General features: G+C 39.8%; 1 long non-coding RNA gene across 1 annotated transcript in view; it reads right to left on the minus strand.

Moving 5' to 3' along the window:
- LOC109852605 overlaps positions 1-2333 on the minus strand; it is a 16764-nt gene extending 14431 nt beyond the window's left edge. The window contains exon 1 of the long non-coding RNA XR_002250015.1: positions 807-2333. This is a non-coding gene — a long non-coding RNA (uncharacterized LOC109852605). The remainder of the gene's footprint in view (positions 1-806) is intronic.
- Between the last annotated feature and the right edge of the window lie 15562 nt (positions 2334-17895).

Raw genomic sequence — 17895 nt, forward strand, 5'->3', positions numbered from 1 at the left:
TACTAAGTAGTTCCAGCGTTGACCGCTCGATAGCGCCGCTTACCCGCGCTAGAAAAAATCAGTCCGGGAACTTTCCGGACAAACTGTGTATATCCCACGCCGCGATCGTTCCGCGCGAAATTAATTACGCGACCGTAAAAACAACGAGCCCCGACTCGTTTACCTTACGTCTCGCGTGATCCGCGTGCGATATCAGCAGCCGGCGCGCGCGCGCGCGTTTTAATATGCATTCTCGACGCGAGCGTTTTCAGGGGGGATGCTAAACGCCCCCCTCCGTCTTCTTCAACGTGTGATGCCGGAACGCGATAAAAGAGAGAGATAATGCGCGGGCGTTAATGTTTTTTTTTTTATTTTAAATTCGGCGTGTCAATGTTCGCTCACGGCGATTGTTTTCATCGCGCGATCGAGTTTTTTTTTTTTTCTCGCAGCTGCCAAACAAACGAGAAGCGAGTCGTTTATTTCTTGACCCGCGCGAGGAATCCAGTGGTTCTCAATAATTTTTTTTTGTTTTGTTTTCAGACGAGAGGAAAAGTCCCTTCGAAAACGCACTCCGAAGGGAGTGGGAAAAATTATTTATTTACAGCGACGAATATATCTCGCGACAAATTTATTTGAAAAACTTTCTTCCGCGCGATTTCTACGCGCACCTCGAAACATTACGCGGGAACGCGATGTGTGTTCTCGTAAATAATGACAGAGTTTTTTTTTTTTTGATGGATGTATTACACACACATACACATACATATACACACGCATACACACACATACACATACACGCAAAATTGTGCTTTTTTTTTTTTTTTTACCTTGCTTCTGTTTCGCGGTGCGAAGTCCTCTTTGCTAGCTTTCCTGCGCTTGTCCTTGAGGATCATCCTCGCCGCGGCAAACGCCATCTTGTCGTCTGGGCGCAGTCTTTTCGACGGTTCCCGGTGGTAATAAGCGTAAAACTCGTCTCGAGAGCGGTTTTTTTTAACGATTAACAAAGCTCTTTCGAACACAGGTATATATAACAGGTATATCACCGATAAAATCCGTTACGGTGACGTAACACGATTAACAATAATGCGCTTTTTTTTTTGTAATCGTTTTTTTTTGTTTTGTTTTTTATTGTTCTCTCGTTATTGCTTGTCGCGCGCGCGCGCGCGCGCGTGCTCCGCGATTACGTGTGTTGCGTATCACAATATTTACAAATGTTTATTCGTACTTATATACTTGTGCGCTCTGTATATACCTTGTATGTATACACACGGTAATTTATATGAAGGCTACTCTCTCTCTGACGTTATGCGCGACGATCACACTATCCGTGTTGCAACCCTTATCGTTTTAACTACACCGCTTATCGTATCGTCGTCGTCGTCGTCGTCGTCGTCGTATTCGTCGTCGTCGTCATCCTTGTTCTCTCGTGATGGTCGCCCGTTTGCGTCCTCTCGACCTCAATTCTATTTTCTCTTTAACGTGTATCTCTCTTTGATCTCGACCAATTCCGACGTTTTCCAAACGTTTGTACAGCGCGAGCGTACGCGTTAAAATTGATTATTAAATATCGACGATAGGACGCGCGTTTGGAACACTATATATCGATAATATATATACGTTTCAAGTGCTTGGATACGGGCACAGCCGGTTGAACGTGACGCATCGTCAGCTCGGAAGTCAACAGGCCTGACGCGCGCGGCTCACTTCATCGGGACGGCAACGATGATGATGATGATGACGTGCCGTCCGGCCGCACCGGAAACGAACCGGAAAGTAAGCCGGCGTTGGTGTCCAGCCGGCGGCGATTTTTCTCAGATGCGCTGCTGTTGCTCGGCGGCGGGATTTCGCGAAAGCTCGTCGAGAACATTTGCCCCGCCGTGACGTGGTGGTGGATTTGCGCGCTCCTGAATCGAACACTTCCCGTCTGGTTTGGGCTTCCGTCTCTCTCTCTCTCGTTTCCGTTCCGTGTCGTTCAAAGCGCGCAAAGATGTAAAAAAAAAAAAACACACACCAATGCGATTTCGCACGGTCGGTTGTTTCGAGGCGTCTTATTCACGACCCCTCGCTGTGGATCGCGATCGCGAGCGACGATTGCGTCCGATTCGATCAGGACCCAAAGCGGCTCTTATTCGTGATTATCGACCATCAATCTAAAAAGAAAGAGAGAAGGGAAAGGATGCCTTCGTGGGCGGCGTGCCTTCACGCGCGGGGAAAGGGAATCTACATCCTATACACGCGAGACTCGCATGGCAATCAATCAGCGTGGCAACTCGTTTCTTTCGTTTCGAGGAGGAGATCTACATCGGGAGATCAGTGAGGAGAGAGAGTAGCGTCTTTTTGAACCCTCTGAGAACGTGACCCTTCGGAGAAACGGGACTAGAAAATAATACAGGAACACACTTCTTATTACTTCGTATCAAGAGGCACGGCGGTCCATTACTACGTAAACTTGACATTTGTGGAAAAAAAAAAAAAAAAAAAGAAATATTCATATTTCAGTAATGAGCGAATAACCGATCGACTTCTTTTTTTAGTCTCTCGATCGATTTGGAAAAATGAAGAGAAAAGCGTTTGTGTTTGTTTTTCACGTCTGTGTTTTCTTCTTTTCGAAGATATGCGAAGTCTAAAAAAGTTTGAAAGTACAAGAATTTTTCGTCGGATTAGAGCAAAATATGCGCGTGTTCATAACTCCGATATATACGTTCCGCTTAATGACCCGAAAAAGTCGCTTCGCAAATACGGCGCAAAATTATAATGCACGTGCTTTAAAATGCACATTAAGAAAGGATTAGAAAAGGATTCGTATTTGTGATATGAGCAGAAACACAGAGAGTGTTAGGCGCGCGATCAAGAGATTAAACTTCTTCTGTGTTTAGAAACGCAGAAATATAAATATAGAAAATATTTACAAAAACTGCTGTTTTACCTGCGATATGTGAAAAGTTTTTTAACAAAAGTTATTATACCTTACATATCTGTGATAGAAAGTTTGAACAAAAGTTATTAATATATCGGCAGACGCAGAAATCGGAAAGAGGCGAGTGACGGGGAAATAAAGTTTTATTAGTTATCATTCTGTAACTTTCTTTAAACACTTACAAAACTCGTCTCTCTCTCTCTCTCTCTCTCTTTTGTCGTGTGACGACAATGGTAGGATACCGCAAAATTCTGACGGCGATAAAACGCGTGTATCGTAAAATCGGTTACTCTACCGAGAGCTTTTTACGAGTTCGCGCATTTTCGTTATCGGCTTTGTCGTTTCATTCGCACGTGTGGGTGTGTGTGTATTTGTGTTGACGTGCGTCGGCGCATGTTTCTCTCTATCTGTTTGGAGAAGAGAAAAAGAGAGAAACAGAGAGAGAGAGAGAAAGAGAGAGAACCTTGAGAGTCCACGTGCGCTTTGTGTCGTTAATATTTCAGCGCGCGTTATCGGACGGCACGGAGCGCGCGCGCGATGTTACAATGCACGCGCCGTCTCGCAGCACGCATTTCGCGCCATTCGCGATGCTGCAATCAAATCCCCAAAGCAACCGTTGATCCGTTATAAGTCGATACAGCATTTTAACTATTCATTTCGCGAAAAAAAAAGCGGAAAGTATTATCAGAGAATAATAAATTTTCGTCCGTGTCAGACGAGAGGATACGCGCGATATATCTTTTGTGGTGTGCGAAACAAAATTTACAGAATGATAACCTAACGTTTATAATTCACACCGAAGTGAATTCATTTGAATAATAAAAAAAAATGTCCTAATTGTTTTCCTCACTCAGCATCGCACCGCTTGAATTTAATTCCAAAGTAACTTTTGCAAAATTAACAGTTTTTAGTTTCTCACTCTTATATATATCTGTTTCTCTTCAAAGTAAAAAAAAGTTTCAGGTACATTTTTCTGTTAAAAAAAAATACAAGCAACTTTAATTTATAGAAAATAATCAAAGAGCGAGATATATATTTTCGCTAACCTTCTCACTTTACACTTTGTGCTAATAAAATTCTCCGTTGAGTGCGCGAGTCGGAACAGGATTTTTATTAAAATAAGCTGTTTGGAATTTGAAATCAAAAGGTGTAATTGCAAATCTACTTTAACTTCATTTGAATGTTTAACCCAGCCTTACTCCGCGCGTCGTATACATATAAAGCTATCGAAACGAATAATCGCTGATAAACATACCAAAACGCTTCAAAAAGAGTAGTTCAAAGTAGTAACAAAGTTAAAATCGCGTGGTTCATCATCAGATACCGTGCAATCGAGTTGTACTTTGCGTGAAATCCGAATTTTCAAACGCAAATCCAATTGACCACACATACGCGAATTGTATTATATATTTTTCTTTTCCTCGCTACATACCTCGCTATATTATATATATATATGTTGTATCGCAATATAAATAAATAAAAAATAAATAGAAATCCCCCATCGACGCGACGCGACTCGAGAGGAGACCGAGTCGAGATGTTGGATATCGCGACACACGGGCGCGTACCGATGCTAAACATCGATAACCGAGGAAAATCGTTTTATATGTGTGTCGTCCCCTCCCTCCCCGTCCGTCGCGAGAGCGAGCTTTTCCGTCGTTCTTGCAAATCGAAAACGTTCAATTTCGCGTGCTCCTCGACCCATCTTCGCTACTCTCGTGGGAACTTGGCGTACGAGTAGTATTGATCATTCCCAGGCTGCAACCCCCTTCTTCCCTCCCGGTTTCGCCGGGCCCCTGGCCCGTCCTCCGACCATCATTCCGCGTCCTCCGACCTCCGATCTCTGACCTCCGACCTCTGTACCTAAACCCTAACCTCCTCCTAACGGGCTGCATCACGCCTCCCCTGTCCTTGCCCCCGGGCATTCGGCGTAGCAATAATCCGCCCGATTCACTTTTTTTTTTTTTCTTCGCCGAATGCATCCGTCTTTCTGTGCCGCGAAGTCAGCATTTGAAGGGAGAAAACCTTTCGACCTATTAAAATAAATTTCAATTTTAAATGTCGATTTTTTTTCTTACGTTTTTTTTTTTGAAGATTCTCACACTCTTCTTCTCACGCGAATTAATAGTGAACAATATTTTCTATTGGCAAAACCACAGATGAGAAAAAAATTGCTATCGGAAACGACGGAAAGTCTTTATGTTAAAACGTTGAATTACAAAATTGATGAGTTTGTTCGAAAATTTATAAAATACATTGTTGCAAATGGATATCCTGACGAAAAATGACTCATAAATGTGAAGAAATATCTGTTTGAAAATGTGCGAGAAATTGCGGCAGACGTTGCCGGAAAGTATTACCAACCACCTAGCCAAAGTGGATAGAAATTTTCTGACAGGTGCTTATTAATGACAGAGCAAATCGACTTTTTTTTTGCGGCCAGACAGATGGCACACACCGACCGAAGTTCACCATATATTAAATTTACACCTGTTGCCGATAATATCCCATCAAAAAAAAAAAAAAGAAAAACAAACTGCACGTTCCGTCATAGTTCTTGGACGCATCTGGCGACGCGTGACGCGTTTACAGTTTCGGCGACCAACACCTGCGTATCTTCTCGCTTCTAGCGTGTGGTCCCACGACTCGGAACCACACGCTTCACGGAAGATTTCGCGTACAAATGTATAGAAATGTTCATGTGCATGCACATGAGTGCGCGCGCACAATTATCTAGGTTCACGTCCTACTTACGATATCGAACTGTGCGAGAGAGAGAGAGAGAGAGAGAGAGAGAGAGAGAGAGAGAAAGAGAGAGTTGGTTGTTCTGCAAAACGTTTCTGCCATTGACCGTTTGCATTTGCGAATTATAATGTCCCTATTCTCCCCATACATACATTGTTGCATCCACATATTGTTGTTTTAAGGTGTTAGACAACGGTAATATAGCAATTCTCTCTTAACAGCGTCAAAATTTTATAGAATTGTATAAAACATAAATTATATTGTTTTTATTCTCTAAGACGTGAAAAGAAAAACTCAGTAAATTTTTTCAAGTTCAAACATACCAGTTTTGTACGAAGTTTTGACAAAATCGAGTAAAATATGTAGAAAAAGAGAAGAATAATGTTCGGGAAACAATTCCAGGTATGTGCGACCTACGAGATGTCTCTGTGCAGCACGTAGAAAACAGTGATAAGTTTTCCACGAATAATGTGCCGCGAGATCGATGGAACATTACATGGAATTGCGGGCTCGTGAATTTCTAGAGATACGGAAAATACAGAATTTTACGTTCCCGTTCGACGTTTATTGTTTCACATAGTTAGCGAACCAAAGAGCAAACTATTCCGTGTTTTTACTATTTGCCCCACCCTCCTTACTCCTTTGCGATATGTAACATCTGTTACAACGCGCAGATATTTTTTCCTAGTCATTACCGCGCCATTTATCCCGCCGTAGCGGGATGGGAAATTACGCCCGACGTAAAATTTATCATTCAATAAAGCGACATCGAGTATCGCGCGTTGATTAATCGAGTCGAAACAGCATTCGCATTATCGCGTTTACGTCGGGAGTCCGAATTACTTCCGTGACAGCGCTCGGGAACGATATCATTCGTTACGGAGATACATGAAAAAAAAAAAAAAAAAAAAGGACTATATATCAAAATGAAATTCTCAACGGCATCAATAAACTGTGAAAAATATAAAAAAAAAAAAAAAGGGATATTCTGTCGTGTATAAACTACTCGCGATATCGTAAATTTTTTCACACACGTGATAACGTTTTTATAAATTTTACATTTTCATTGAATTAACAAATTAAAGGATACATAAATTGTATCGAAGCGTGAAACGCGACATAAAACATGTGCAGCAATTATTACATCTATCATTAAAATAATGTATCGCAATCTAATTGAAGTTTTTACTTATAATAATACAAAATTATATCGCTTAATCATACGTGTACACACATATCGTTTGTTTTTATTATAAAAAAATTGAAAGTAAAAATCTAACGCACAGTTTTTTTCGTCATTTTTATTAATTGTGCAATATTTTGTTCTACGTTTAAAACAACAGAATAATTTATACAAACAAGCGTATATTACTGCAAAATAATTTTGTTTCATTAATTAATCAGTTACTTATGCATATGCAATATGTTTATGTCACATATGTAATATGTTTGTGTTCTCTACATGTTTAATATTACACTGCGTCTGGTTCACGTATGGATATGTGTGTGAAAACCACATGCAAGATAGATATATGGTAATTGAAAAACAAAAAAAACAAAAAAAAAATGTTCATTAATATTACATATCAATTTCGATTTCATCTAATTCGCGTGTGTTCGCACTTAAAATCAGGGTTTCGCGAAATTTAATTCACATCTCGCGTCACACTCGAGTGCTTATAAGTTCGTTTTGTTTTCGCGCAATAACCTAATTACCGTGCTGCAGCGCACAATAATTGTCGGACTTTCTGTTACCTGCCGTCGCTAAAATTTTTCCGCGAACGTCGCATATAATTTAGTTAATTGCTGTGCGCGCGCGTAATTCCGTTTAGCGGTCTGTGAATCGGCGTAAAAGTTGAAAAATCGGCTTGGTGTAAAAAGTTGCGCGGCAAATTTTCACGACGTACTTTTTTTGGATTTTTGTTTTTTTTTTTTTTTTTTTTCTACGCGCACACGACACTCGCGCGTACCAGCGGGGGTTCTCATTACCGTAATTGTCAGCCACTTATCTCTAATTCGTTGATATTAATATATACTACAAAATGTATTTTGGGAAACGGTCCAATTTATTAGCGAAGCCGTTTATTCTTGAATGAGCCAGGCGAAGCTTTTATGCTTGTTAAGTTCTTCTTCTCGAGGCTCATTCCGAAAATTTCATTACATCGGCACGATTTTCTGACACGAGCCAGAACTGATGAGCAAAACGCGTGAATTTTAACGAAGCACATGTTTCTTTCGCAGATGACGTTGCCGCGCGTTCGAGAAAATACCTTGTGTGGAGGCGAATGTTTCTTTTTTTTTTTTTTTTTTTTTTATCGATTACGTTCGGGATAACGACGGCCCTGCTTTATGGGTCATTTTGCATAATTAAACAGCGTAATTACTTAAGAAACAGTATAAGAAATCACGACGGCAATTTGTCAAAAAACAACAGGACACTCTGTTCAACGACGCCAAGCAAATTGGATATGGAATTGCAAAATAGAGCGGAAAAAGAATTCTAATTAAAATTAAAAAAACTTTTTTTTATTTCCTAAACTACGTATTCTTTCTTTTTTCGTTTCGGATTAATTAATGCATTTTTGTGGAGGCTGTTCCGAAAAAAAAAATTTATTATAAAACACACGTAACAATGTATTTATTCAAGAAACGTGGTTCGCGAATGTGAATTTTAAGCGCGCGTTCTCGCAGTGAGATAAAAACGAAAACGGAATGAAGCGAGATTTTTTGTGAAAAAAAAAATCTCCCTATTCTTTTCCTCGAATCTAGATTTTTGTCTGTGTTTTATGAACCGGCTACTCCACGTTGCGCCGTGCGAATGCAAATTTTGCGGGCGTGTCTCGTCTGACAGCACCTAATCGGCGGAACTATGTTCTCTCTCTCTCTCTCTCTCTCTCTAAGCGCATCGCGCGCGTACAAGTAGTAATATCGCTTAATGAGTGTTGAAACTTGGACACCGGCGCGGCCGGAAAATCCTTCTGTCGCAAAATTCAATATTCTCAGACGCCGTAATCTACGTTAAGATTGATGAATGCACATTTAGGGTTCGGAACGTACGTACGCGTGTGAGTGTTGAGCCAATGAGTTTTATACGACTTGGAAATCAAAAGACCGAGCGTAAATTAGATGTTAATTATAACAAACGATTTAATCAATCAAAAAGAAACGTTTTTCCGCGCTGACTTGTGCTTCTTCAGCCCCCCGAGAGTTAAGAACTAACAAGCTATGGTGAATATAAAATAACAAACTCACAAGCGCACGCACACACACACACACACACGCACACGTAATGATTTAAAAAATACAAAAAATAATACACATACGTAAGGTGAAAACCACACAAACCGAAGAATGTCAGAAAAAAAAAAACAAATTATTAAATTTAATTTTTATATCGTACCTCTTTTGCTATCTCACACACCATATTATATTAAAAGAACAACTCTGAAACATTGGCAAGTCGTGTGTACTACTCGAGTCATGAATGGAAAAAGTGGGTCCATTTGGGGCAACGGATCCTTTATGAAAATTTCGCTTCTCAAACACATACGTACGTGTTGTTTTCTGACACGACTGAGATTTCTGACAGGAAACAGAGATAGCTACCCAAAGGTATGTGGCAGGACACAAGCGTGTAATGAGGAAAGAAGTGTGGCATACATCATCGGGATGGAAGTCGGGGGATACGCAGGGTATCGTTCTCGCGAAACAACTCACTGACCACTTCGACGAGGGCGCACAATTTTTTTCGGAAAACGAGTTGCCAGTGTATAATCGCGAGAATCTCTTCGCGCGGCTTCTCGTTCTTGACGCGGCTGGCGCGCGATGGAATTCATCGTGTGCACGATACCCCCGCCATTTTTGAGGAAATCACAGAGAAACCGCCGGTGATCTCGGTTGTCGCGGAAGGCGAAAAACCGTAACCGTCCGTTTTGCGCGGACGGTGCGGATCGAGCCTCGTATCTCGGGGGACGCGTCGCGACGCGCGAGCGAGCATGCAATTGCGGCGAGTCATTCATGGATCGGCAGAAACGGCGATTACCGTGCGAATCCGCTACAAACTTACGTGCTCGTTGCTGAGCAGATGGCCTGTGACTGACACCCTCGATCCGCCACGCGCCCTCGCGCACCCCAATGCTGCGAATTCCAGGCGGTCGCTCGCGCGCAGGTCCACGCACCCGCACCCGCACCCTCATCCACCCCCGTACGCCTTGCACCTCGCACCCGCATATACACGATAGCTGTTCCTTTACCTACTTCCTCTCTCGCTCCTTGTTTCGCTTCCCGTCTACGTACTCTATCGTTTTGGTACTTCGTGTAGCGAAGATCCTATTTTTATCCTACGCTAAGTTTCCCCCTCCACGATCCTTTTATTCGGTTACGACGGAATCTTTCTTTTTATCCTCGCGCAAACGACGGTAATGAGATGTAAATATTAACGTAAAAAACATATTAGCGAGATTTTACGAGCTACGTCGTGGATGTAGTTTCAATCCTTGAAAATATTTATTTTTTGCAAAATCATATAAAAAACCTTTACTGTTGATTAGATTACAATAAATATTTTTTTGCACAATTATTTAATATTTAAAAGAAATTTATCTTATTATTGCCGTGTTTAAATCCCGAAGGTTTACTTGATCGATGTGTTGATATTAATTTGCATCAAGATATATTAATTAAAAAAACAATTAAAAAATTATTATAAAAAGATTCAGCTCTTTCTCACGTTGATCGAATTATACGATCACAACTCACAGGAATTAGCAGTCTTCAGACTGCTAATTACTTACGTAAAAGTGCGTTGTGCAAATCATGCAAAGAAAAGCAAATTACATTACCTCTAGAAAAAAAAATTTGCACACATTTGTTGGAAAATCAGATTTCACCATGAACATTGTATACGAACACCACTCCGAACGGGTGTCGCTAGAAGACTGATGTGGATCATGACTGTAACTTGTCTTATGAGAATTAATTCGAGGAAGGATTACACTCGAATTAATTATCGGAGGCCCGGATTCGGTTCATCAATCAATCGATTAACTCAATTGAAAGGGACCGGATTGGAAAAAATCCTAAAGTGATAAAGCGCGGATTCGAACTCGGGACCTTTATCATGTTCGTAGCCTCTGCACTCAAGCCACGAGACCAACGGACCCATGTAATTTGCCGGCAAATGTAATTTCTTCCCGCATGATGATTTGCAACGCGCCTTCTTATACGCAAGTCTGAAGACTGCTAACTCCCTGGATCGTACAATTTAATCGACGTGAGGAAGAGCTGAATCTTTGTTTAAAAAATTATTTCTAATATATTTCTAATATATTTATATATTATATATATATTATTTCTAATATATTTATATATTATATATTATTTCTAATATATTTTTTCTAATTATATTAATTATATCTAATGTATTAACTACGTCTTTTATGTCGTCGTGTTTCTTTCCTCGGTGCGATTTTTCATTCTGTCTTTTTTTTTTAATGCTTTTTTTTCTTCACCGTATGAAGTCTTTTTGCGTTGATGTGATGGAACTCTTTTTACCATGCTCGATCTTCGTGGTGCATTCCGTAACATTCTTTTTCTATTAACACCACTCCATCTCTGTCCTTTTGTGTGTTCCCGTATATACAAGCTCGCGTTAGCGAGCGATTTTTTATTTCAATTATGAAGACGAGGAGAGACAGAATCGAATGAATAAAATATTCTACCCAACGACGAAGACGATATAAATATCTTTTTCTCCACAGATATATATGTATATAAGTATCTCTCTTTATCGTGTGCGCGCGCGAATAATGAACACGCGCGCGATTACAATGAGCGGAAAACGAGACGCGAGAAAGAGAGACGCGCGATTGTTTCAAGAAATATTGAAAACATCGTCGCGCTAAACGCGCGTCAAGCGCAGACGGAACAAAGTTTCGGTGAGAATTGTTACGGGGCCTTTGTGAATCTTTCCATTGTTTCCGTATCGGCAGGTGTCAAACGAGCTATCGCAACGCACATTACGTAAATTATTTGCGCGCGAGTCCCTTCGGTTTTCTTCCATTGTTCTCGCGACCGAACTTCGATATACGTGTCTCGCGAGAAGCATTCTTGCGAGAGCATTCCGTCGCCAATCGCGCCCGCAAAACACGAGAGAGAGAGAGAGAGAGAGAGAGAGAGAGAGAGAGAGAGAGAAAGAGAAAGAGAGAGAGAGTCGAGAAAATCCACGCGCTCGCAAAAGAACGAGACGCGCGCTCTTGACATTTCGCTTTGCTACAATTGCTTTGTCCGCTCGCAATGTAAACCGCTCGTTATCGAGGTTCTTTTTTTTTTTTTTTTCTGTTCACTCGTCGCTTTGTTCGAAGTCAGTCCGCGGTGACGGACTGCAAAGTGACGCCAACTGCTGAAACGAACAAAGTGTCTTTTCCAGTCGCGATATTGCGACACGTCCTTACGAGAATCCATTTAATGATGACGGCGGCGCACGCCTAAGAGTCAAAAAAAAAAAAAAAAAAAGACTTAACAATTGAGATCGTACTTGAAAAGCTAGCAAAAAAAGATGTCTGGTGCAGATATAGCGCGATAAAAAATAATTTACACTGCGTACAAATACAACGACGTCTCGTTTATCCTCTACGAGCGATGTATCCTCGAAGTAGTAGAGCATCGCATTAGGACGACATTCGTCAAACCACGTAGACAATCTCCATTTACTCGGTAAAGATCAATTACATTTAGAGAGATTATTATTTATATCAGTATAATAACAATATGTATATACATGTATATCGCATACGTTACGAACGTCGTAAATAATAACGGCAGAAGTAGCGATGACAGCAACAACGATGACGACGATAAGAGTAGCGAGAACATACAATATATGAACGACGGCGACGACAGTAAAGAAATTAACGTATAGTCACATGTACATATATAACAGCATAGTTTAATTTTAATTACACGCGAAATGTAACTATTAATAGAACATCTTGTAATTAATTAAATGATCGTGCCTTGTGTCATTACATTAATGTGTAATTAACAGATAATTTGTACAATTGCTTTGGGATTATCTGTGTTTTTAAAGGTCGAGGTCGCAATGTGAAACGCAATTATTACCGATCCATAGTCTAAAAACTCGTCGATATGTAAAATCAGATAATCGTAACATGAAAAAAAAGAAATCGCACAGTGTTTTCTTGTACGCCGCGGATATTCGGATGCGCAAGCTTCAGAGAAAAAAAATGAGGATTTGTCATACCCACCTTGGACGTGCTTAAAGTAAACAAAAGGATTGCGCGGGACATCGAACGCATTCCTGGAGAGGGGGAGGGCACCAAAAGCGGTGTCGGGCACAGATACGGACAAAGCACAGACGGACACAGGCGAGGTGTGGGGGGTCTTTTGAGCGCGTACGTGCGCACGCGAGTAGTGGTACAACATTAACACAATACCGGCAATGTACCGGGTGACAAACGCGTCGGTAACTCCCCGTTCACGACTCGAGTGGATATATCGTTCGTTCACGATTGTACCGACCGATGCGGTGAGAGGAAGCTTCTCTTGTAGAACGACAGCACACATCAGCATCACGTTCCGAACGGAAGCTTTCAAGGAAGAAAAAGCCGTGACTTACCGACGGTGTGCGGAAAGCTTTGTACGCTGTGCAATACACTTACCTACAAAAGAAAAAAGACACAGACACGTTAGAGACCGAAGGAATTTTTACTTTACGCATTATCGATTTACAACATTATAATTCAAGACAATTTTTTTGTTTTTCTTAACATTGTCAGTGTTTTTCAAATGTTTTCACTTTTATTTGCGAACAAAATTGTTATTCATACATGTTGTTGTTATATCATTTTGTTATTGTTATTCAAGAACGAGAGATTTTTAATTTACTGCAAAAGTAATTAATTAAAAATGTCGCTCATTTTGTTCTCACAAGATCAATAAGGCAACAAAAATTACAAAACAAAAATATTCGCATTTTTTCCACAGTTGATATTATTTCGAAATTTTTTCATTAGAGAGACAGAAAAATGACACAGCGAGAGTTTGTTTTTTTTATTGTGAAATATGCGAAGTTTGAAAATCACTGATCGCGCGAAATAGAGAAAACACGCAGTACCTATACATATGAATTATTAACGTTTTGTAGCAAATAAAAAAATCATGCTGTGAAATACTGCGACGACTTCGATTTTACACTATTCTGTTTTGTTTCATGCAAAACCTAAGAAAAAAAAAAAAAAAAGTATCGCTCATGCTATGCGCCAAAAAACTACTACGAACTACAGGCCGGAACTATATGTCCATTCGAGAGAACTGATGATACAATTAGCTAAAAAGGTCGCAAAGTATAGAAAAGTATTTTTGGCTTTTCGTTAAACTTTCGAAATAATAAGTGTTGCAGTTTAGTTCAGTGTTTTCTCGACCATCTCGCCAAGTTAAGAGAAATCAATCTTTTTCGGTTTGTTTTTGATTTCTTTCTCTTTTTTTTGTTTTCGACGTTATTGATAAACAAGCGCGAAAGAATGTGGCTTGTCCGTTGCAAAACGTTGAGCAACACTGATCTATAACTTCAAAGGTCGACCCTGGTACTACCCACTTTTTTTTTTTTTCTCTATGAAACTCACTTAGCGCGAATGAGGCGTTTACACTACATAGGCCGTTCTGCGTATACAACGAGGGTTTTTAATTATACCGCTGCGGATCCGCGCGTTTAATATAAGCGGATATACATTAGGCTGATAAGATGCATTATGGCGGTCTCTATCTACGTCGAACTTCTTCTCCAAGGAGAAACGCTGCGCGTCTCACGCGACTTCTCTCGAAGAGAGAAGTTTACCGCCTCGTGAAAGTAAAAGAAAAGAGAGAGAGAGAGAGAGAGAGAGAGAGAGAGAGAGAGACGCAAAACTCTCCCGGTAACGAACGAAAGCGGGGGATTACTACCCGAAGTAGTCGCGTGAGATCCTCGAGACGATTACGCCGTAGGAAACAATTGTCGTGATAGCTCGGGATAACGAGGGTTTAACGTTTCTATGGTCTATGAGCTAATGGGGCTGCGAGCGACGACTGTTTAGAGCTTGAGAGCTAATCTAATGGCGCCTACGCTATGTCGTAACAAAAACGACTCAAGCTTTTTCTTAACTTTGTAAGTACCTGCACGACCGTCGGTCCGCGATGCGCCTGTACAATAGAAACACAAGAAAAAACAACGTTATACAAGGCCGAATAAGTTTGCTGAACAATACCACCATAAAATTGTCAGAATAGTTTAATACGTTTAATATTTAGTCAGTCACATTGATATATGTATATATATATATATATATATTTTACATACACATAAAAAAATTACACACATAGTATTTTAAAATATGTAAAAAATACTTGAAGCAAAGTAATGTCTGACTATGTCTACCGCTAACTACTTAAAAACTCTGCGAAAACGATCGTTCATAACTCTGTGGATAAACATTTTTCTGCAAAAATATGCATTGCCGATTTTTTCTATTATATTTCTCCGCTACAATTTTTATTCACTAAAAATATGTATTGCCGATTTTTTCTATTACATTTATCTGCTACAAATTTTATTCAATAATTGGAAAAAATCAAAAGCAGATAATATAATTATTATTTCAATCGGTTTTTAATTTCGAAGATTTTTAATGTTATTTTATCAAACATTCTCCCAAACCGATTAGTTTTGTTTACTTGCATCAATGGCAACAAAAACTTTTTCGAACAAAAATCGAACATATTCGACATTAAACGTACACGATAAGAGGGTCAAAGATATCGGGCTATTAAGTACTCTCGTCGACTAACGGAGTCGCAAAACGCGAGGCGTTTTACTATATCGCATCCATTGTAGGCCTAGCAACAGGTGGGCTGTTGTCCTTTAGGCCAGTCCGATACTTTGTGTGTCTCCGTATATAATCCGCGAGCACAGGAAAACACTTTTCGAACTACCGCAATAGTCCGTTGTTATTACGCGCAGTCACAGGAAACAATATTCTGTGTCTATAGAGTGCGCTCAACAATGACAGAATGCACCTAAACTATCGTCGCGAAGTATCGAGGTTAATAACTTTCCAACTTTCGCGAAAGACGAGAGAATATACAATATTTAACGCATTATTAACGATCGACAACTTTTTAATTATGCAGAAACATCTATAGTTTGTCGATTCGAAGTTTTAAGCAGATTATTAAAATGTAGAGAAAGAGAGAAAGAGAGAGAAAAGACGCGGCTCTCTTAATTATATATACATACGCCTCTCTTTTTTATTTACATCTTTGCGCAACTTTTTATACAACAACTCGTTTTCAATTATTTTAAAACTGAAAACTAAGTGGTTAGTTTACATTTTTCAAACTCGAAGTTACAAAACGTTTACACTTGTTAAGATGTTATTTATAAAAATTAATAATAGCTAAACAAATGTGCATCGTGTAACAGTTTGTACTTTGACTGTTATTCTTGGGTCGTTGTGAAGGTTGATTCTCGCTCAAGGACTAATTCGCTTCAAGGGTAAAAATCCTCCTTTTACATCAATACGATTTAGCACACAAGGAACGCAATTGTCCCCGTTCGGACGCGCGAATTTCACAAATTCGGAATTGCAATTCATCAGCTAGACACATGCGAGCGCAATTACTGTTCTTTATTGATATTAACATTGTGCGGCGACAAAATGTCGTGCGTTATAACGGGCACACACTCCGCAGAGCGGAAGACGTCCCTAGCGTGTGCCATAAATTAACATCGAAACTTGGCTGAACGAGTGCCAACCTTGCCGCTTAACAAATGTGTCAGTTGCCCTTTTCTAACCTTTTCCATTTAAAGGTTGCCAAGATATGTTATAACGCATTATAAATAAAAACATTGCCATGAAAATTTTTATATATATTGGTGGAATAGTTTGCTGAAATGAAAAATTAATAAAAAAGCACAAGAGAAGGTAAAAGTTACAAGTTCACGCTCTCTTTCTCTCTCTCTCTTTTTCTCTCTTTCTCTCTGGCACGTGTGTTAAATATATACTTTGCACGTTTACGCCACACACACGCGTTTTTTTTTTTAAATATATTTAAAATGTTATAAATAAATAAGAGGAACTAAAATTGTAAAACAGCCAATACTTTGTCTCAATATATATATATATATATAGATGCGAGATGAGAAACTTGAGTCCAGCTACGCGATAGAAAACGCGATTAAGCGTCTGAAATGAACATCTGAAATGAACACAGAGAACGGGAAGGAAGATATATAGGAGTAGGTACATCTCTTGCGTCGTGAAGGTGCTGAGATCGTTAGAGACGAAGGTCACGTCCCGGATCTCTCACGTACGTAAGAATCCCATTGCAAGGCCCTACACGCGCCTGGGAGAGAACGGGAGAAAATACTATATATTGCGAGAATAGGATTCTCTCGCCGTACTTCGCGCACATTCCGCCTGTGTGCTTTTTCACGATGTTACAACCCCGACCGGCCGACGTTGAGAGAAAAACGTCAAATATTGCATATCTGCGCTATATGTTATTTGACATCAAAGAGACGAGTGAAGGTTTTCATTTTAAATTCAGCTCGAAGGCCGAAGAAGTGTGTGTGTGTGTGTGTGTGTGTGTTGGTTCGTCATAGTTTTAATAAAAAAAAGTCTATGCGATAAAAAAGCCACGCTCGAACATTATCGCAAAACTGTTGACTCTCGCGTTGAAATTAAGATTATTAAGCTGTTTCGCGGAAATGTCTCTCGGTGCAGATATCTCTCCCATATAACGCGACACTCTTTTACAACACGACGTCTAACGACGGTAGTAAAATGAGATTACTGCTTTCTCAAGTTGATATTAGAGCGCAGTAAAAATGTTTTTTTTTTTTTTTTTTTATGTCCATGAAATTTATACGGATTTTTTGATATCTTTGAATAGTCTGGCGAGATACATATCGAGAAAAAGTGATAGGACCGCTCTACGTAAAAAAAAGATTTCACCCTCTAAAACTATTTTTACCGACGAAAAAATTGATATATTCACTCCCCCATCTGTATAAAAGCGAGGTTTTGTTAAAATCAGAATTTCTGAATCGCGCGAGGTTATTTTTTTTTATGTTAGCCCCGTGTATAAACATGTATATTGTACGAGATTTTATAGGAAACCTACGCGCGCACCGCGTTATATACGAGGGTGATAACGTTTATATTGTTTTTTTTTTTTTTTTTTTTTTTTTTTTTTTTTTA

Source organism: Pseudomyrmex gracilis, unplaced genomic scaffold (assembly GCF_002006095.1).
Source record: "Pseudomyrmex gracilis isolate BER0280 unplaced genomic scaffold, ASM200609v1 scaffold_31, whole genome shotgun sequence".
NCBI lineage: Eukaryota > Metazoa > Arthropoda > Insecta > Hymenoptera > Formicidae > Pseudomyrmex > Pseudomyrmex gracilis.